General features: G+C 37.4%; 1 non-coding gene across 1 annotated transcript; it reads right to left on the bottom strand.

The window, feature by feature from the left end:
• Window positions 1-16,528: 16,528 nt before the first annotated feature.
• Window positions 16,529-16,594, bottom strand: LOC112918495 (small nucleolar RNA SNORD58). The gene has a single exon (XR_003234710.1). It is a non-coding gene; the product is annotated as a small nucleolar RNA SNORD58 (small nucleolar RNA).
• Window positions 16,595-22,179: the final 5,585 nt, after the last annotated feature.

Raw genomic sequence — 22,179 nt, forward strand, 5'->3', positions numbered from 1 at the left:
AACTGATATTATCCAGAACTCATCATCAGCAATCTCAGAGTTGACATGATGGACATATAAATGGAACAACTAGGGAATCCCTGGGTGGCTCAGAGGTTTAGTGTCTGAGTCTTCGGCCCAGGGTGTGCTTCTGGAGTCACAGAATTGAGTCCCACATCAGGCTCCCCGCATGGAGCCTGCTTCTCCCTCTGCCTTTGTCTCTGCCTCTCTCTCTCTGTCTTTCATGAATAAATAAATAAAATCTTTTAAAAAAATAAATAAATGGAACAACTATGTGGTAGAGATGGTGGCTACATATGTGCCCAACAGCATGGACTCATATTTAGCAAGGCCAATCTAGTTACCACTGTCTCTGAATGTCTAACTTGTCAGCAACAGAGATCAACATTATGCCTACAATGTAGCATTATTTTTTCTAGGAAATCATTGTGGACATTGGAACTGTCCTATTATTTTTTCTTTTCTTTCTTTCTTTCTTTCTTTCTTTCTTTCTTTCTTTCTTTCTTTCTGAGAGAGAGAGAGCATGAGTAGGGGTGGGAGGCAGAGGGAGAGGTAGACAGAGTAGCAGACTTCCTGGTGAACAGGGAGCCCAATGCAGGGCTCAATCCCAGGAGCCCAAGATCATGACTTGAGCTAAAGGCAAATGCTTAACTGACAGCCACCCAAGCACCCTGGAACTATTCTGAAAGAGCTAGTGGTTCACTCTTATAAGGATAATACAAATTCCAGGTATGAGTTTGCCTTTCTAAGAGAGTCTCTACCAGAAGCTTATAAAAGTGTAATATCTGACAAGGGGGCCTGTTTTGGAGCAAAGGTGCAGACCCATGACTACTATGGGTCCAATTGATCTTATCACATACCATTCCATCAAGATGCTGCCAGCCTCCAAAAATGCAAATGATGTACCAACTTTGTCCACTGGTCTACATTTTTATTTATTTATCTTTTTTTAAAAAAAGATTTTATTTATTTATTCATGAGAGACACAAAGAGAGAGGCAGAGACATAGGAAGAGGGAGGAGAAACAGGATCCATGCATAGAGCTTGATGTGGGACTCGATCCCAGAACCCTGGGATTATGCCCTGAGCCAAAGGCAGATGCTGAACCTCTGAGCCACCCATGATCTCTCTTTTTTTTTTTTAATTTTATTTATTTATTCATGATAGAAAGAGAGAGAGAGGCAGAGACATTGGCAGAGGGAGAAGCAGGCTCCATGCCAGGAGCCTGACAGGGTATTTGATTATAGAAATAATCACTGTTATATAATTTTTTTATTTTATTATTTTTTTTGCTTACTCGTTTTTTTGTTTGTTTTTTAGTTTTTAAAAGTGTTACTGTTAAGTTAAAGGGGAAAGTGTAACGAAAACTTTTCATTGCTTCAGAAAGTAGCCCTTTTAACTTCTGAGCTCTAGAGTCTTTGCCTTTTCTCTTTTGAACTTTCTAAAACCTGTGTGGCTCTTTTATCATCATAAAAATCTTCTGGTGCTTTCAGAACCACTTCTCTGCAACTTCTTGCCACAGAAACTGCATCACTGAAACATATGTCTTCCATCGTCCTAACCCTCTAAATCTGTCATTGCTGTTTTTTCTATCAGTGTCTGAGTGTTTCCTATAGAATTTGACAAAGAAATTTATTTACCTGGTACCTCCTGAGTTCTAGAAGCCTGCTAATATTTATCTCAAGTCCCAGAAAGTTCTATTTTACAGTGAATCTGTTGTACAGATAATATAACAAATTATCCCAAAATTAGCAGTTAAAGCAGTATTTATTATCTCACACAGTTCCTAAAGGTCAGATCCAGGAACAGCTTAGCAGGGTGGATCTCTTATGACGCTGCAGTCCATATGTCATCTGGCAATGCCGTCATTTCAAGCCTTGAACGATGCCGAGGATCTGCTTCCAAGATGACTCACTTGCATGGCTGTTGGCTCAGTTCCTCATTGTCTGTACCTTTCCTCACAACATGGTAGCCAGAATGAGTAATTCAAGAGAGAGTAACCTAGACAGAAGCTGCAGTTGCAATGTCTTTTATAGCCTTGTCCTGGAATCAACACATCAAATATGGCATATTCAGTTTGTTAGATGCAATCACTTAGTCTAACCCATAGTTAAGGGAAGACTCTTGTAGAAGAGAATAGCAAAGAATTTGTGGACATATTTTAAAAACCACAAAATACAACTTTGGAAAGACTTCCCTATGTAGCAGGATCCACCCATCCCATTAGTTTCCTCTCAATCTTAAGGCTATCGTCAGAGAATAATGCCAAATTGCTGAGTTCAAACCTAGCAGAGTATTCAAAAGCCTACATACCATATACACTTATTCTGTTCCTGGTAATAAAACCATCATTTATTCCTTTTCTTGAGCACATGTGGATAACCCTGAGGTGTCATTAGATCCTTGAAATTTAAAAAAGCACCCTTAGATTGCCAAACATGCTGTTATTTTCCTCAAACTCCAGAAATGTGTTGAACTTTGAGCCACAAAATGCAAAGAAAGGCCACAGAATATAAAAAGCGTAGGCTTTTCACTCAGGAAGGACAGTTAATTGTATTTTAATTTTGTTCAAAGAAATAAATGTAAAACAAATAAAAAATCAATTTACAGAAGTATTCAGCAGTAATGTATGAAATGGGATATTTGGAATCTGTAGGCCTAAAAAGTATGGAAGGAAAAATTTGGGTTCAGTGATCAATAAAAGTTTGATGAAGAGCTGATTACTATTAACTATATCTCACTTCTGTTTCCAGGCTTCATTGGATACAGGAACTAGATTTATTCTTCTACCAGAAATAATAACAAAAAAAGCAGATTCAACATGCTTTTGAAATTTAAAAAATTACCTTAAGAAATTAGGAAATAGATCCCTGGTGGCTTAGCAGTTGAGCATCTGCCTTTGGCTCAGGGCATGATCCTGGTCTGGGGATTGAGTCCTCCATCAGACTCCTCACAGGGAGCCTGTTTCTCCCTTTGCCTATGTCTCTGCATCTCTCTGTGTCTCTCATGAATAAATATATAAAATCTTGAAGAAAAAAAATAAGGAAACTAGAAAATGAAGAGCAAATTAAACTCAGAATAAATAGAAAGGAAATAGTGAAGATAAGATAGAAATTAATAAAATAGATAACAGGGATCCCTGGGTGGCGTAGCAGTTTGGCGCCTGCCTTTGGCCCAGGGCGCGATCCTGGAGACCCGGAATCGAATCCCACGTCGGGCTCCCAGTGCATGGAGCCGCTTCTCCCTCTGCCTGTGTCTCTGCCTCTCTCTCTCTCTCTCTCTCTGTGACTATCATAAAAATAAAAAAAAAATTGATAACAGAAAAAATCAATGAAACCAAAAGCGGATTCTTTAAGACAATCAATAACATTTATAAATTAATAAATTTCTAGCCAGATTGGTCAAGAAAAAAAGAGAATATGCAAATCACCAATAGCAAATTTATCAGTATCAAGTGATATCACTAATTCTATAGCTATTAAGAAGGTAATAAGGGAATATTATGAATAACATTGTACCTACAATTTCAACAGCTTAGATGAAATAGACAAATTCCTTGAAGAACACAGACTACTAAAATTTACTTAATTACTAAATTTACTCTTTTAAAAAATTGAATTGTAGTTACAAACCTTTCTACAAAGAAAACTCCAGGCCCAAATTGCTTCACTGGCACATTATAACTAATATAGGAAAGAAAGAAAGAATACCAATTCTGCATAAACTCTCTCAGAAAATTGAAATGTAGAGAGTTTCCCCCAACTCATTATATAAGGCTAGTATTATTTTCCTGATACCAAAACTAGACAGACATTGCAAGAAAAGAAAACTTCAGACCACTGTCCCCTGTGAACATAGTGCAAAAATTCTAAAAATACTTTTACCAAGTCAAATCCAACAATATATAAATGGGATAATAGAGTATAGCTAAATTGGATTCATCCCAGGAATGCAAGGGTGGTTTAACATTTGAAAAATAATCAATGTAATTTATCAAATTAATGAACAGAAAAAGAAAAGCTATAAGATTACCTCAATATGTGGAGGAAAAAAATTGAACAAAATCTAGCATCCATTTCCAATAAAACTTTCAGCAAACTAAGATTAGACGAGAACTTCCTCAACCTGATAACAGCATACATCAAAAACCTGTAGGGGCACCTGGGTGGTACAGTTGGTTAACTGCCTGGCTCTTGGTTTTGGGTCAGGTCATGATCTTAGGGCTGTAAATTCAAGCCCTGTGTCAGGCTTTGGGCAGAGTCTGCTTGGAATTATCATTTCCTCTCCCTCTGCCCCTCCTGCTCATTCTCTCTGTCTCTGTCTCTGTCTCTGTCTCTGTCTCTGTCTCTGTTTCTCTCTCTCTCTCTCTTTCCCTGTCTCTCTCTCTCAAATAAATAAATAAATCTTTAAAACAAAACAAACCTATAGCTAATATCAAACTTAGGGTTAAATATAGAGTGTTTCCCCCTAACATTAGAAACAAGCCAATGATTTTCATTCTCACCACTTCTATTTAACATTGTACTAGAGGTTCTAGCCAGAGCAATAGGTCAAAGGAGAAATAAAACACATCCAGATCAAAAAGAGTATCTTTATTCACAGGTGAAATAATTACCTATGTATAAAATCTGATAGAATCTCCAAAAATCTACTAGAATAAATGAGTTTAGTAAGGTCTCAGCATACAATATTAATCTACAAAAATCTACTTTACTCTTCCATGTTTCCAACAAACAACTAGAATCTAAATTTTTATTTTTATTTATTTATTTTTAGAATCTAAATTTTTAAATGACATAATAGTATCAAAAATATGAAATACTTTGGCAAATAAGCACATGGAAAGATGCCCAATATTGTTAGGCATTAGGAAAATGCAAATTAAAAACCACAATGAGATACACTATACAGACACTATAATAAAAAAAAATAGACAATATGGAGTATTGGCAATGATGTGGAGAAACTGAAACTTCATACTCTGCCAATGGAACTATAAAATGATATCATAAGTTTGGAAGTCTTTTAAAAAGTTAAATATATACTATTACATGACCCAGCCAAACTCCTAGGTATTTACCCAAGAGGAAAGTCAACATATGCTTACACAAATACTTGTACATGAGTGTTCATAGAAGATTTATTTGTAATAGCCAAAAATTGGAAGTAACCCAAATGTCTGTTAATGGGTGAGTGGATAAACAAATTGTGGTATAGCCATATAACGGTGTACTACTCAGAATAGAATACAATGAACTACTGATACACCAGCATGAATGAATCTCAAAATAATTACTGTAAGTGAAAGAATTCAGACTAAAATAAAATTTTAAAAAGCAAAATGAGTACATACTGTATTATTAAAACTCTAGACAACACAAACTGATCTATGGTGACAGAGTATAGATTGGTGGTTACCTGGTTAGAGAGTGTCAAGGGAGGGGGGTACAGGGGTATATGAAAACTTGTTTAGGTGATGAATACTTTCCCTATCTTGACTACGGTGGTTGCTGCATAGGTGTATATATATATATCAAAACTTACCAAATTGTACACTTCAAGTATATGCAGTTTACTCTATATCAATTATACCCCATAAAGGTATTTAAAAATTGTGAAAGTGATAGTTTAGTAAGACTTGAAGGAAGTGAGGACATTAGTCTTATGGATAGCTAATGTGAAGTTTTTAAAAATTAACAACCAGATCTTTGCAGTGGACATTTATTTTTTTCTTTTCCCCCAGCAATATTCCCTTCCTCTGGTAAAATAGCACCTTCTTCACCAGAATTAGTTTTGGCTGAAAGTGACAACAAATGCAAAATGTTAGGAGCTAAAACAAGCTAGAGTTTTGCTTTCTCTTTTCATAAATTTGGACAGCTCAGAGCTGGTATGTTTCCATTATCACCAGGGACCCAGATTCCTTCTCCTTCTAATTTGTCACTACAGCTTCCATTTCATAATTCTAGCTATTCTAGGTCCAACTAAAACATTTCCATTCCAGGTAGCAAGAAGGAAGAAAGAAGCATGCCCCTTCTATTAAGAACTCTTCCTAGAAGTTGCATATACTCTTCTACTTAGATTCCACTGGCTAGAACTTAGTTGCACACAATGGGGAGAACTAAGAAATACTGTCTTCATTCTGAGCTGCCATGTGCCCAGATAAAAGTCAGAGATAAAAGGAGAACAAGGATATTGAGAGACATCTAAATAGTCCTTGCCATATCCACTTATTTTTTGGAAATTTCTTCTGCTCTCTTACAAAGCGTGTGTTTAGTGAGGGCTACCGGTCATTTTAACATCTCATTGGTCACAGAGATGGATGGGCACATGATCCCAGAGCTGGGCCAATGAATGTGACAAATATGGAAGATGGGAACTTGAGAGTGCCTGGCAGTTTTGGGACCATCCTCAGGAAAGCCAATATACAAAGGGCAGTGAAGACCAAAAGAAGGGTTCTGAAGGTGTCCAAATCACTGCTGCAGCCACATTTGAGGCCCCCTTGGCTACATTGCTCACCCCTCATTTATGTTATCTAAGACAATGTACCTTCTGCAGCATAACTGTTAACCAAAGAGAACCCTAAGGAACCAATTTAGCCTTTAAGAAGCCTGCTAAGGGGTCAGTTTCACTCAAGAATAAGCACTATCTTTGAATTAATTCACATAAGAAATATAAATGATTAGAAAACATATAAAAAGATGCACACTCTCACTTCTAACTAGGGAAATAATTATTAGAGCAAAAGGAATATACCTTTTTCATTTGCTTAGCAGATTGGCAGTTTCAATAGTTCCTCAATATCTGAGCAAACATATTTTAATATACAATTGTGAGAGTATAAATTGATACATTTGTGGAGAAAATTTTCCACTAACAACCACAATTTAAAATGCATGTATCCTGGGGTGCCTGGGTGGCTCAGTTGGTTAAGCGTCTGCCTTCCACTCAGGTCATGATCCCGGATCCTGGAATAGGGCCTTGTGTTGGGCTCCCTGCCCAGTGGGAAGTCTGTTTCTCCCCCTCACTCTCCCCACTTGTCCTTTCTCACTCATTCTCTCTCTCTCTCTCTCTAATAAATAAATAAAACTAAAATATAAAATAAAATAAAATGCATGTATCGTTTGACCAGAAATTTCATTTTCAGGAAATGGCATGCCTGGAAACTAAGCATAAGAATATTTATTAAAGTGTTCAACAAGTGAAAATTGGAGTCAAAGTAAATTATTTTTTAAAGATCTTATTTATTTATTTATTTATTTATTTATTTATTTATTTATTTGAGAGAGAGAGCTGTGCAGGGGTAGAAGCAGAGGGAAAGGAATAGAGAGAATCTTAAGCTGATTCCACACTAAGTAAGCATCATGCCTGACTGGGGCTTGAGCTCATGATCCTGAGATCATGATCTGAACTGAAATCAGGAGTCAGGGCCTTAACCAACTGAGCCACCCAGGCACCCCTAAAATGTTTATTAATTGGAAAAGTTTCAATACATTATGGTACATTCATGTGATGGTATATTTTATTTTATTTTAAGATTTTATTTATTTATTCATGAGAAACACAGACAGAGAGGAGAAAGAGAGAGGCAGAGACATAGGCAGAGGGAGAATCAGGCTCCAAGTGGGGAGCCCGACGTGGGACTTGATCCGGGGTCTCCAGGATCATGCCTTGGGCTGAAGGTGGCGCTAAACTGCTGAGCCACCCGGGCTGCCCTGAAGGTATCTTTTATTTTATTTTATTTTATTTTATTTTATTTTATTTTATTTTATTTATTTTTTCTGATGGTATATTTTATTTTTTATCTTATTTTTTGTTTTTTATTTTTTATTTTTTTATTTAAAAAAAATTTTTGATGGTATATTTTAAAACAATTTTATAACAAGGCTGTTATGGCCTTAATATATATATATATATATATATATATACAACTATTATAAAGAATGGGATGAATTTAGGTGGTAGCATATAGGTGAGACACTGTTAAATAAAAAGAGCAAATTACAGTATGTAAAATATAATCTCATTTATTTAAAAAATATACTTGTACAGAGTCTTTCAAAATTTGGGATTATCTCTTTGACTAGGACCTTATATTCCTTTTTTTTTTTTTTTGAGAGTGAGAATGAGAGAGTGCGTGCATGAACTAGGGGAAGGGGTAGAGGGAGAGGAAGATTCCCTGCTGGGCAAGGAGCCACATGTGGAACTAGATTCCAGAACCTTAGATCCCAGGACCCTGGGATCATGACCTGAGCCGAAGGCAGAAGCTTAACCCACTGAGCCACCCAGGTGCCCTCTATTTTCATTAAAAAAAAAAAATCACAATGAGACAAAAATCAAAGGATACTGAGAGTTGTAAAAGAGGTTTTGTTTTGTTTTATTCTGCAAATGAGAAGTATGTGTGTGTGTGTGTCTGTCTGTGTACATGTGTATGATGTTTTGTAATTTGACCAGGCAACAGCTTGATAACAGCCATACTATCCTTGCCCATCTGCCTAAAGGTGAACTTACTTAATGATCTGAAAGGGACTGCCCCAGAGTGAGTTCTGCTCACTAGCCAATGAGGATTAACAACAGGAGGGATGTCCTCTTCCCCTGCCAGACCTCTGCCAAACCAAGCAAGTAAATGTTCCAAAACAGGAAGATGTTCTGATGACTTCTATTAATTTCCTCAGGGCAGAAGTTGTGAATCCATGGTGATGGCGAGTCTGGCCTCTTACTTGAGACCCTAAGTGACTGACAGGTTTCTCCTCAGTCTTTTGTAGAAACATAAAAAACAAGCATTGTTTTTTTTTTTTTTTTTTTAATACTAAGAAGCTTAAAGCAGGGTTTTCATGAGTGCATCATAAATTTTCCTTTATTGCAGATATGAGTCTTATCTTTTTGGAAAGACCACGGAGATCTTGGAGTGTCTTGCTTAAGAATAAGAGGTAACAGTTATAACCTGTTCATCTTACCTGCTTTCTCCATGAAAAAAAAAGGAGAGAGAATCATCATATAACACTGTTAGGGACATCAGAATACCCTCTAGTTCCCCTGGGGACTTTTCTTAAGATTGTACATAGACAAAGTTCTGGAAGGAGACACAAGAAAGCCTCCATGGTTACCCAGGGGTAGGGAGAATAGAGAGGATGAGGGTAGGAATGCTTTCTGTGTCTTTTGAATATTTCACAAGTGCCTATACTTTCATAATTAAAGTTTTTTTTTTCCTGATGTGAATTAATGCTGTATGCCTGTTGGGTGTGTGCTTTGAAATGGACCCAAAATAAAATCTGAGAAAAATCTTGGTCCTGCATTTTCTAGTATACCTCCATGCAAAAGTTTGGTGGCTTTCTATTTTGGCATACTGGTTAGAGGTTTTCCTTTCATAAAAGGTATCAATTCTATGTTGATTATGCTTAATTACACCATGGAACTTCTACACTTCAGAGTCTTCTCAGAAAATATAACCTTGAATTGCTTGGTGTTGAATTATTCATAAAAGTTTAGTTGTAAAAATCATGTTCAGGGAGTTTGGCCTAGTGGAAATGGACCCCTTCTCTAGATGTTCTAAATTTTGCAGATTTGGAGGTAGATCCTTTGAGAGATTTCTTGGCCTACATTGTCTCAACACCCCTTACCCTCACAACATGGCCTTTTTCTGACCTACATTTTGTCATTTTGCCTTGAGCGAACAGAGAGGTGTTTTAAGAAACAACTACAACTATCATTACATAAACTGTAGGATTGTTATTGTGAACATTGTCTAGACATCACAACAATATAGAAAAAGCTGTGTTTCTTCCTGAGCATCTAGTCTTCTTTTTATCTTATGCTATTCACACTGTAAATCTTATAGTAACTTTGTTTTCCCTTGGCCACTAGGAAACACTAAGCCAAATTTGTGTGTTTTTCAGCACCTATATGGAAGTTCAGAGATGAATTTTAGTACCTGGATATTATATATTATACTATATTATATATTATATTACTTTAATTTTAAACTGTAGATATTATATTTTTCTACCTCTTAACTTTTCCTTTGATCCCTTTCCTCATTTATGTTAGTATATTTTTGTTATATTTTATGTATTTCTATAAAAGATTCTAAAGCTCCTCCCCCTCCTTTTTTTTTTTTTTTTTTGAATAAAGGTTGAGGGATCCACTTTCACTTTGGAGCATGTAATTTGCTAAACCTCTCATGATTCAAACTAGGATTCCAAAGTTTTCTACAAGGTTTCTGGTTATACCATCTTTTTTTTTTTTTTTTTTTTTCTGGTTATACCATCTTAATGCCAGTGTCCTCAACATTAACATCAGACCCTGTTGTCACAATTCTAGAGTAATCATGAATGTTGCAGACCCCTCCCTATGAAGTCAATATTGTCTAGATCAAGCTATTGTGTTTTGGTTAGTGAAAAAAAAAGTCATAAGACTTGAGCTCCAGACTCAGCTAATTTATTCATTTATCTAAAAATTTATTACTAGTTTACTACATCCCAGGCATGCAGTTAAGTTCTGTGGATACAATGGTAAGCAAAAAGCAGACATGCCCTCAAAGAACTTATAATCTAGAAGTGAAAAAAGACACTAATCATATTAATCCCACCTGTAATGTAATTACAGATCATGAACAGGTTTGGGGAGCATGTGATGTGGGATCAGAACTTGTCTTGGGAGTCCGGAAAGACTTGTTTGACTTGGTATCTGCAAGACAACTAGGAGTTTGGGAAGAGGATAAGGAGAGGCAAGAAGCATTTGGGGAAGTGAAAACAGAATGTGCATAAGCCATGTAGCAGGAGAGAGCACAGTGGAAGGGAGGAACTGAAAGAAGAACCCTGTGGCTAAATGCAAACATATGTGGGACAGTGGTGTGAGCTGAGGCCTATGGCAGTATGCAAGTGTAGCCTACTAAACCGCTGAACCGTTTTAAATAATGACTAACTGTGTAAGCTATGATAAATGATCCAACTTTTCTACACCTGTTTTCTTGGCTGTAGAACACTGATCCTTAAGTGCATGGTGATGCTAAGCTACCTACCAAGCTACGGTTAAAGTTACGGGGGGATTTAAAGCTAAACTTTCTCTAGGGGCCAACATACGGAAATTTCCATTTACCCAAGAGAAGAGCCATCTATTTTTTTAAAAGGCCCTTGGGGAGTTTTTTTGTTTTTTGTCTTTTAATCAAATTATACACTGTGAAAGAACAGTATCACATGTAAATAGGCTTGTGATGGATAGCCAAGAGAGAACAGTATACGTCCCACCCCCTCTTCAGATACCAAAACTTAACAGTTTTGTTAATGTTCACAGAAAACTTACAATATGCAAGACACTTTCAGCTATGTTATTTTGTTTAATCTACACAAGAAGCCTATGGCTTAAGTATCATTTTTAATCTTTCAGAGATGAGAACACTAGTGACCAGAGAGATTAGGTAACGTATTCAAAAACATAGAGCTAGAAAATTATAGAGCTGGAATTCAAACTCAGTCTGATCCAAACTCACAAAACTATCATTCACCACAGGGACCTCAACAAGACTAGATCGGTTCCAGAGTTGCCTGTCAGACCTTGTTTTGACAATGAGCCGGGAAAGGAAAAACTGGATCCACTAGTTCTCATTCCATGAAGCTAATGTAAAAAAAAAAAAAAATCCTATCTTCTGAGGAAATGCCCTCAACTTCTGCTATCAACCCCCCTCAGGTAAGGCATGACCAGAAAGTCAGTTATCTGTCAAAGCAGTTCCTCTGTCTCTTATCTGCTGGGCATTTGTTCCAAGACCCCAGTGGATACCACAGATAGTACCAAATCCTATATATACTATGTTTTCCCTATGCACATCCACCTATAATAAAGTTTAATATATCAGTGAGGCACAGTAAGATATTAAAAACAATAATAAAATAGAACAATTATAACAATATATTGTAAAAAAAGTTATATGTATGTGGTCTCTCTCTCTCTAAGTATCTTATTGTGCTATACTCACCCTACTTATGATGTTGTGAGATAATCAAATGTCTGTGTGATGAGATGAAGTAAGATGAATAATACAGGCACGGTGATGTAGTATTAGGCTACTATTAATCTTCTGAGAATATGTCAGAAGAAAGATTGTTTCTGGACTGTGGTTGACCGTGGGTAACTGAAACTGTGGGAAGCGAAACCACAAATGAGGGGGGATGGTCCCCCAGCTTAAAAGAAGGAAATGAAATAGATAAACCCTTCTGCCAATAAAGATAAAAGATTCTGTTTCCCCAATTGGCCCTGACAGGGAGTGGGTTCTGCAAGACCCGTACTTTATGAAGAGAAGGGAAATGTCACCAGACTTTCATATCTGTAGAACTTGGCTAGCATTCTGTAAAGAAGGGGAATATAACATGGTACCAGCTGTCAATGCTTCTGTTTTAATAACAAAACTACCTTTGGAACAAAGTCAGTCAGACCCACACTGGGATGGAATAGGATGTCCTAGACACGAGTTCTAACTTGGTGTAGGATTATTAAGAAGCAAGTGCTACAATCCTGCTGAGTCAATGGACAGAATCTATTTTCAGTTCTCAACTTGTCCTGAGATGCTGTAAATCTCTTGCCAAGACTTGAATCAGTACAGCATCTGTGAGAACTGATTAAGAATGCCACATCACCTTAGGAAGAGAGCAAGAGTGCTGTGAATTCATATTTGGATAAAAGTGTCCCAAAGTGAAGAAAATTAGCCAGGTATTTAGTCAGTCAAATCTTTTGTTAATAAAAGGAAAAAAAGGAGGACCTGCTCTGGTTGGCCCAATTCCATATTCCCTGAGCAACTAATTTCCTTTTTCCCTACTTCTCCTGATAGTACCAAGCTAGATACCATTTGGCCCAAGAATCAAGGTTTCCTTATAGATTTCTTTACCTAGGTATTTGGCTCTGTCATCCAGACCTCTTGTAGAGGATGTACTCTTGCATTCTTTTTTTTTTTTTTTTTAAGATTTTATGTATTTATTTGACAGGCGGAGGAGAGAGCACAAGCAGGGGGAGGGGCAGAGGGAGAAGCAGGCTCCCTGCTGATCAGTGCTTGGGTGGGGGTGGGGGGCTCAGTGCTTGGGTGGGGGTGGGGGGGCTCAATCCTAGGGCCCTGGGACCACGACCTAAGCCAAAGGCAGAGGCTTAACCAACTAAGTCACCCAGGCACTCCTGCTTTTGCATCCTGGGTTCCTATCTGCCTGGCTTTTGGCATTCCTGGTCTCTTAAAGCATTCTTTTGGAATTTCTGGTCAATTTGATGTCCTTGCCTGATTTCTGGCGCACTCTGATTTCTGCCTGTCTTTGGTTCTTGTGTACTGATATGTCTTGTCCTTTGGTTTCTGAGTACTTTTCAACTTCTGTTTTTCCATGCCTGCTCGCCCATTGCCTAGCAGATAGCCACCTCCAACTTCCCTTACCTGTTTGATTTTTTTTAACCCATTTTTGCAAAGCACCACCATTGTTCACAATCCAGAACTGACATTTTTAGAGCTTTAGGTGGAGCAATCAAGAGGAAATACCCTTTTGGAAAAAGGAAATGCAGGATTGGAATGTAGGGCTACTAGCCTCCTTTAGATCTGAATCTCAGGAAGGCAATACTAGGGAGCATAAAGTTAAAAAGATCTGAATCCAAAAAAGAGATATGTATTCCTGGTAATACAGGCAATAAAATAATAATCACCTAAGGAGAACTTAAAATAAGAACCCTGAAAGATCATTAATTCTTAATAACATTCTATTTTTCATATCAAGAAAATTTTGTTCCTTTGAACTACTTTTAGCCTATTACCAAATGTTGAATATGTGAATTTAGAATTTTTTAATGGGTAAATATCTTAACATCCACAAACACTTATGCTAATGTAGTTTTAGGGTACCAAATTTGAAGCTAGTATTTAATTTCAAATCTAATTGAATTGTGCTATTTTCATAGGAATACACAGGCTCCTTTTGAAAAGTTTAATTTTAGGTTGTAGGAATTCAAAAGAGTTAGCTCTTAAGGTACACATGCTGCACGCCATTCCGTATCATCGATATATTTTTCTTATAAACAAAGGGGCAACTCACTCTTGTTCCTTCAAAAATTATAAGTTATGTGACTCTAGAGTGTTACATTTGGAATTTTCCTTAGAATCAGAAAAACAAATTCAGTCATTTCTATGTTTTCCAGAATAGCATAACCTTTGTTTTATTTTAAAGTGAACCAAGCAAAGCAGCAGAAATATGTAGAGACTCAGAGAGCCCATGGTATAATTCTGGCTGTGCACCTTTATAGCATGACCTTGGGCAAATTACTCAACATCTCCTTCCTGAGAAAGATTGTTAACCAATTCTGGCCCCACGGTCTATGACTTAGGGTCAAGTCATCCTTGTACTTGTTTTACCCTGACAATATGCTAGACTTTAGCTCTCTTCATGTGTCCCTACTCTTATAATTAAGCCTCTGCTGTGGTCTCTGTTCCACAATTTATCTTCCAGTTGCCTGCCCAGCATAGTTATTACTTTTAGGTTGCAGCCCTGCCCTGTACACAGGTTATAGAACCTGGCAGTATTTGGACAAATCTTCCAGTGACCCCCTCCAGTCTTCTGGTCTGAATCCTAGAGAACTATGTCCCTCTGAGTTATTTGATTTTGTGTCAACTTAACTCTGTGTCAACTTGGCTGTGTATTCAACTGCTGCCTCAGGCCATCCACTGACAACTGCTTTTATGAACTATGGCCTGATATCTTGAAATATTTTGAACACTTGTTAACATGTCAGTATCCCCAAGATCCAATCCTCAAGTTCCAATCCATATCCCAGTGGATATGTTCAAGACTGGTTCTTTTCCCTTCTCTGGTACTAGTGGGCCATACCCAGCCTACTCCCAAGATGCCAGATAAGTGGTTCTATAAGGTATAATCCTATAGCTTCAAGAAATTGTTAAACTGTGTTCATTATAATCTGTTTAATAAGACAGGGACAAAAGTGACATAGTTCAAAAGATCTCTATTAATGTAACAGTGGTCAAAACTTTTACAGGAGTTGTACTTAAGGGACTAGTTTTGTTTACTTTTTTTACTTTTAAAGATTTCATTTATTTTTTCATGAGAGACACACAGAGAGGCAGAGACACAGGCAAAGGGAAAAGCAGGCTGCCTATGAGGACCCTGATATGGAACTCGATCCCAGGACCCCAGGGATCACGACCTGAGCCAAAGGCAGATGCTCAACCACTGAGCCACCCAGGTGCCCCTAGTTTTGTTTACTAAGAAAATTAATTGTGGTGCCTGGGTGATTCAATCGGTTAAGCAGCTGACTCTTGATTTCAGCTCAGGTCATGATCTCAAGGTTGCAGGATGGAGCCCCCTGCGTGGAACTTTCTGTGCTCAGCAGGGAGACTGCTTGAGATTCTCTCTCTCCCTCTTCTTCCTCTTCTGCCCCTCCCCCCTAAAATAAATAAATAAATCTTAAAAAAACAAAGAAAATTAATTTGTGTGGAAAAACTCATTTCCCTAAAACTCAGAAATGGATTTTTACCTAAAGCTTTTGAGGAAGGATTGTTGAAGATGTTTGTGTTCCATGAATTTGTTCAATAATAAATTTCACAGGAATGGCTGTGAATTTACCTATTTACCCAGTCATGCTTTTGAAGTGAAAAACTCCTTCTATTGTTTTTGGGTTTTTTTTACTTAAAAAAAAAAGTGATTGCACGTGGTTTTCCAGCATGGCATTTTAGGCATCTATGTGTGTGTGTAGCACTTAGTCTGTGTGAGGTATTATGCTAAGAACTTTATAACATATAGTCTAATTTAATTGTCACATAGGTTTATTAACCTACTACTAAAGATGAAATTGAAGCATGGAGATTTTAAGTAACTTGCCCAAGGAGGTCATACAGCGAGAAAGTGACAGAACCAGTCAAACAGACTCTCCAGATAGCCCCTAATCACTACAGGGAAACAAGAAACACTAAAGAAAATGGGGAGAAAAAAAAATTGGGAAAAGATAAGGAATATACTTCACAAGAAGTATGAACACTTACTACATTTTCTGAATTGGTTGGTTCTGACTGGATTTTACTAGGGGTAATCAGCGAGGAAACATCTGGGTCTCCTAAGATCTTTGCTGTCATCTGAGAGAATTGGATGTTTCCTGGATTTGGATGGTTATTCCTGTGCTCAAGAGAACTGGGAAATATTTAGGGCTGGTCTTCAGAAGGAAGATAACACTACAAATCACCCTAATAAACAGTGCTCTGGAACTGTGCTAACAGGTCAACTCTAGCTGCATTAAGTCTCTATGCAATTTCCCCCTTCTGTAGAGAGCATGGCATATCCTGGCATAACCTTATGCACAAAATAGGGAAACCAGATTGTGGAATGGTATTTGAATGTTAGGACATTAACAATTATTCTAAAGGAGACCCTGAGACTATAGCCAGAGGGTGAAAATATTCTCAGTCTCAGGACAAGTTGATACCCTGCTGAAGACCACAACCCACCATAACAAAATAAACCCTTCAATAACTTCCATGTGACGAGTTTTGTTTTTCCTTCCAGCAGCTTCTTAAAGAATAGTTGTTTTCATGATTAATCCAAAGGTGTTCTAAGAAATGCCACCATCGCAGGCGTGTGACAAGTTTTGTATGATAATTTCTGACTTGCTTGCTATAGTCATTGTGAATTCTCAATAGAAGTCTTTTAGTGCCATGTTTTCATTGGGGGAATTTCAATTTCCAGAATCATAGTGTTATGCCTCAAGTCAGACAAAATCCTAGCACCAAATTATAAGCTGTTCCTTTTCTTGAGGAACTATTCCAAAAAACCCACAATATTTCTTCAGGGAATGTATCAATAAGAATAAGAAATGGAACATAGATTGTCATTCATGATTCTGTTTCAGATTTTGAATGTTGCTTTTAAGTTAAAAACATCTTTAAAACATATTCTGTTTTTACATTTTTTTTTGTCCTCTTGGCAGCCTCATTTATTCATTCATTCTTTTAGCAAATATTTACAGATTACCATCTATATGCCAGGTGCTGTGCTAGGTATTAAGAACACAACAATGAACCAGAATTTGCTGTCAAATTATAATCATTCCATTAAATTAAATTAAATTAAATTAATATTAATATTAATATTAAAAAACAGATACACAAAATGCCTGCCCTACTTCATATTAAATTTCTTATGTTCTACACTCCTAACATCATTTTATAATATTTTGGACACAATAGTGGTGTGATATCAATGGAAAATTAAAGAATCATTGTATTTTTAAAAATCAATATCCAATTGGCCTTTTCATAGAAGATAAATGAGTGCCTTATCTCTTGTTTCAGTTTTCTGTCTTTCCTTCCTTCTTTCTTTCTATTAAATTTTTAATTTTAATGCCCTGTCTCCCATTTTAGTCATGTTCTCCTAAGTTACAACAGACTTCATTTTTCCTGAAATGCAAATTCAGTCATCACCTTGCCTTAGCATTCTAGTGGATGGTGGTGACTGAATTTGTGCCCCAGGAAACAGTGTAAATAAATACACTATTTATCTATTCTGTTCTCTGAGGAATTTCACATAAAACAAGCGTTCTTTTTAATTTTTATGTTTAAAAAAGATTTTATTTATTTATTTGAAGAGAGAGAGAAAACACGAGTTGGTGGAACTGCAAAGAGAGAGGGAAAAGCAGGCTCTCCACTGAGCAGGGAGCCCAATGCGGGGCTGGATCCCAAGACCCTGAGATCATGAGGGCTGTAAGGCAGACCCTTAACTAGCTTACCCAGGCCCCCCAGGGGTTCTCTTTTAATTGAATCACTAATTCAGAGCCTCATCTCCTCCCTTCTATTTTCACCACTAGTTCCTTTCCTGCTTTCCCTTCTGAAGCTTCAAAGAAACTCCTGATTGTGTCTACTTTTCCAAATCACTCACAAGGAGGTTAATTCAGAGGTCATAAAGTCAGATGCCTGTAGGGACCAGCCTGGAAAGAGAAATAAGTGCTGGAGGCTGAGGCAGAAAAGTTAAGGAGTTAGGGGGGACTCCAGCAAACCGTAGAGCGCAGGCCCAGAAAAGAGGAGGATGCTGTACTCAGTGTCAACTCATTGTTGGGTGAATGGAACACTGAGTTAGCTGATCATCCCATTTTCAAAAGAGTTAGAAATCTGGATCTTTATGTAAAATGTCCCAATCTGTAAATGTTGAACCACTCAAAGGAAACATGCCTACCCAGAACTGCCATTTGCAATCTTGGCTCTTATTGGTGTTGAATTTGAAAAACTAAAAGCACCAGAGGTTTTTGAAATGTCCTTGAAGAATATGAGTTGAATTTGTGACCCAACTCTTACACTCAAGGGAAAAGGAAAAGGAAAAGTTCTTATCAGGGGTGTGATTGGATATTGGTCTAATTAGTACATTTTCGTTAATTTAATCAGTGCATTGCCATTTTACAGTTTTAAAAAATGTAATAAAGCAATCCATCTTTTATGTAAGAAAAGGAAAGGTGAGATACATATTCAACTTAAAAAACATATTCAGTTTTGTTTTTATTTATATGAAGGAACACTGGCACTGAAAGAACACATTAAAAATTAATGAGTGATTATCTTTGTAGGGTAGGGATAAGGTAGAGAGGCATGAGTGTGGGAATAAGACTTTTCAATCTACACTTTTATTTAGTTTTTATTTTTGAAACAGTGAGAATATTATATATTCAAAAATCAAATTTTTAAAAATGAAAATAAATGGCATTAACATGCCAAATTACTTTTTATTGCAGGCAAGCATGACAGATGACAGGTTGAAAAAGAAATTAGAATGCATAAAAATAGATAACAGGACAAAATTATTTAAGGTAAATGTAATTATAAACGCTAAAGAAGAAGCAAAAGGAATAATGTTTCAATGAGGATAGCTAAAGACATTTTTTAATTTACTCTTTAAATGATATCAAACTGCTGTGGTATTTATAGCCCACTGAACATACTTAAGACTTATTTTTTTTAAAGATTTTATTCATTTATTCATGAGACACACACACACATACACACACACACACAGAGGCAGAGACACAGGCAGAGGGAAAAGCAGGCTCCATGCAAGGAGTCTGACGCAGGACTCCATCCCGGGTCTCCAGGATCACGCCCTGGGCCAAAGGCAGGCGCCAAACTGCTGAGCCACCCAGGGATCCCCAAGGCTTATTTTTTAAAGATTTTATTTATTTATTTATTTATTTATTTATTTATTTATTTATTTATTTATGACACAGAGAAAGGCAGAGACACAGGCAGAGGAAGAAGCAGGCTCCATGCAGGAAGCCCGACGTGGGACATGGGACTCGATCCTGGGTCTCCAGGATCATGACCTGGACCAAAGGTGGCGCTAAACCGCTGAGCCACTGGGGCTGCCCCCCAAGACTTATTTTTTAAATGCCAATATTTACAATGTAATATTGAAATGCTTCCTTTACAATTGTTTTATTTTATGGTAAAAATTTTGGACATCGATATAAAAATGAGAAGGGGATAGATGTATTTTTCAAAATTCTTTTGTGAGTATATAACCAAAAACGTTCAAAGACTGCTGATCTTTATGTTCCTATACAGTTGACTCTTGAATTACATAGGGACTAGGGGTGTCAACGCCCCAGCACATAGTTGAAAATCTGCATAATTTTGACTCTCCAAAAACTCAATAGCCTACTATTGACTGGAAGCCTTACCTATAACATAAATAATGATTAACACATATTTTGTATATGTATTATATGCTATATTCTTACAATAAGCTAGAGAAAAACAAGTGTCACTAAGAAAATCATAAGGAAGAGAAAATACATTTAAAGTACTGTAGAACATCTGCATATAAGAGATCTGCAAAATTCAAACTTATGCTGTTCAAGGGTCACTTCTACTTGAATTACTGGAGTCGTTCCTTGGTCCATGGAAGGCCAAAGTTAACATTACACGATGACAAATTAGCACCTCTGAACAGAATCATATGGATTAGTTTTGGATTAGTTAGCGTTTACTCAGAAAACCAGAAAACCTTTAAGTTCTTTCTATAAGGATGAACACCAGGTAAATTTATAAGGTAAGTCCAATATGCAAGCTCAAGAATTTGCAGGGCTAACATGGTAAGAGTACAAAGGAGGTGTACTCTACCAAGTTAAGAGGTAGAAATTTTCTTACTCAAATTTGCTATAGTCCAACCTGCTTGGGCCCATCTTGGGACACATACAGGTGGATTTAAAACCAAAAGTACAAGTCTAAAATTTAAAAAAAAAAAAGCAAAACAAAAAAACAAAAGTACAAGTCTAGTTGTATGAGGGATCATCAAACCCACCTATAATGAGGCTCACAGTGTGGACCTTGGGAAATTGCTCTAGCCCATTTCCCTTTCAGGTTCTTGGAACATATGATGACAAGGAAAACAACCCAAGTTTGAAATGAAAATGATCTAAACTGGGGCACCTGAGTGGCTCAGTGATTGAGCATCTGCCTTCGGCTCGGGATGTAATTCTGGGGTCCGGGTTTGAGTCCCACACTGGGCTCCTTGCAGGGCCCTCTGCCTATGTTCCTGCCTCTCTCTGTTGTGTCTCTCATGAATGAATAAATAAAATTAAAAAAAAAAAGAAAATGATCTAAACTAATTTTTTCTTTCCTATTAAGAAAATATTAACTTAAGCTTTGTTGACTCTAAATAAAAGCTGAGTAATTGTTTCTTCTCATTTGGTTGAACCTTTGTCCTTGTTATTCCTGTTTATTATATCTCTTACCAGGGAAAATTGAAGATTCCCAGGTCACCCTTCATCTATCACCCACTGGCCCAGTCAAAGCTCTTCATATGACCTGTTTTGAATCCTTTTCTGGCCACTCCTCAAATTCTGAGACTATTCCACTGTGTCCTCTGGAATTCATGGTCGATCACCAGCAAAATCCTCTGTATCCTCACTCTCTTCTCTGAATATTTCCTTCACCTTGTTCTAAAGCAAGCCTGGCTCACCTTCTGTAGATGCAATTGTCCCAGCAGCCTTTCCAGAGACCTCATACCACTGGACTTGGAGGTGGGCTAAGAATCTTCCTTGCTGTTCATTGCTTCTTTCAGACTGTTCTTCCTCTTCCTTTTCTAATTTCTCCCCCTGCTCAGTATTTGCTTTGTTTTTTAACTCATGTCCTCTGGTGTTGTCACTCTCATCATTGTGGTAGTCACCTACTCACTCATAATCACTCTGCCTGATTTTCCCAGGGCTACTGGCATCCTCTCTAGCATCTCTCCTAATTCTAAGTCCTATTTTCAATACATACATACATAATCCTTACGGCACTCTCCTTGACTCTTTTCCAATGACACTGTATCCACACTTCTTAGGCATTCACTGCCATTGTTGTATTTCACTCTAGACTTCAACACTTCTCCATAATCTTGTTTTCATGCACCCCACTCTAATGACCATATTGCTGTGGTCACTCTGCAGAAGTAGGATGGACTCCTCTACCCCAAATTTTGTTTGAATGTCAAGACTAACGATGCCACACATGTACCAGAGAGTATGCAAAGTTGTATGGGGCACCCACCTGGATCCGTTGTGGAGTTTGTGGCTCTTGGTTTCAGAGTTGTGAATTTGAGCCCCATGTTGGGTGTAGAGATTACTTAAAAATAAAATCTTTAAAAAAAAGTTTTAACATTCACAAAAAGTAGCTTTCTGTGGAAAGCAGGGCAGGCTCCTAAGCTGGTACAAATATGGGCTGAGGGAACAGAGAAAGAGACTATCTTAGGGTTTTATGGTGATTGAGGGGTGGGACCAGGATGAAGGTTCCCTCAAGTGGGGTGAGTGTTCCATGGTTTGAATTTTCCACCAGCACCAAAGGAGCCATCTTATCAGTTTTCTCAGATGTGGGGCAGACAGAAAAGAGGAGAGGTGGGGCTTGAAAGCTGCCAATGAATATTTAAAAAGTGGAGTCAGACTCTTCATTATACGTCAGACTCTTCATTATACATCTATCTTTCCAGATCATTCCCCTTTATTCTCTGACTCCTACAGTCTCTCAAACCCACAAAATCTTGGAATTCATTGATCCTACCACCTTTCTCTGTCCTTAATCTCTCCATATTCATTCTTCCTTCATCCTAAACTCCATGGAGAATCATAATCACTCCCTTACTTATATTCTCAACTTCCTTGCTCTTCTTTCCTTGGTAAACCTGATTAAAAAGAATT

The sequence above is a fragment of the Vulpes vulpes genome, chromosome 3 (genome assembly GCF_048418805.1).
Source record: "Vulpes vulpes isolate BD-2025 chromosome 3, VulVul3, whole genome shotgun sequence".
Lineage (NCBI taxonomy): Eukaryota > Metazoa > Chordata > Mammalia > Carnivora > Canidae > Vulpes > Vulpes vulpes.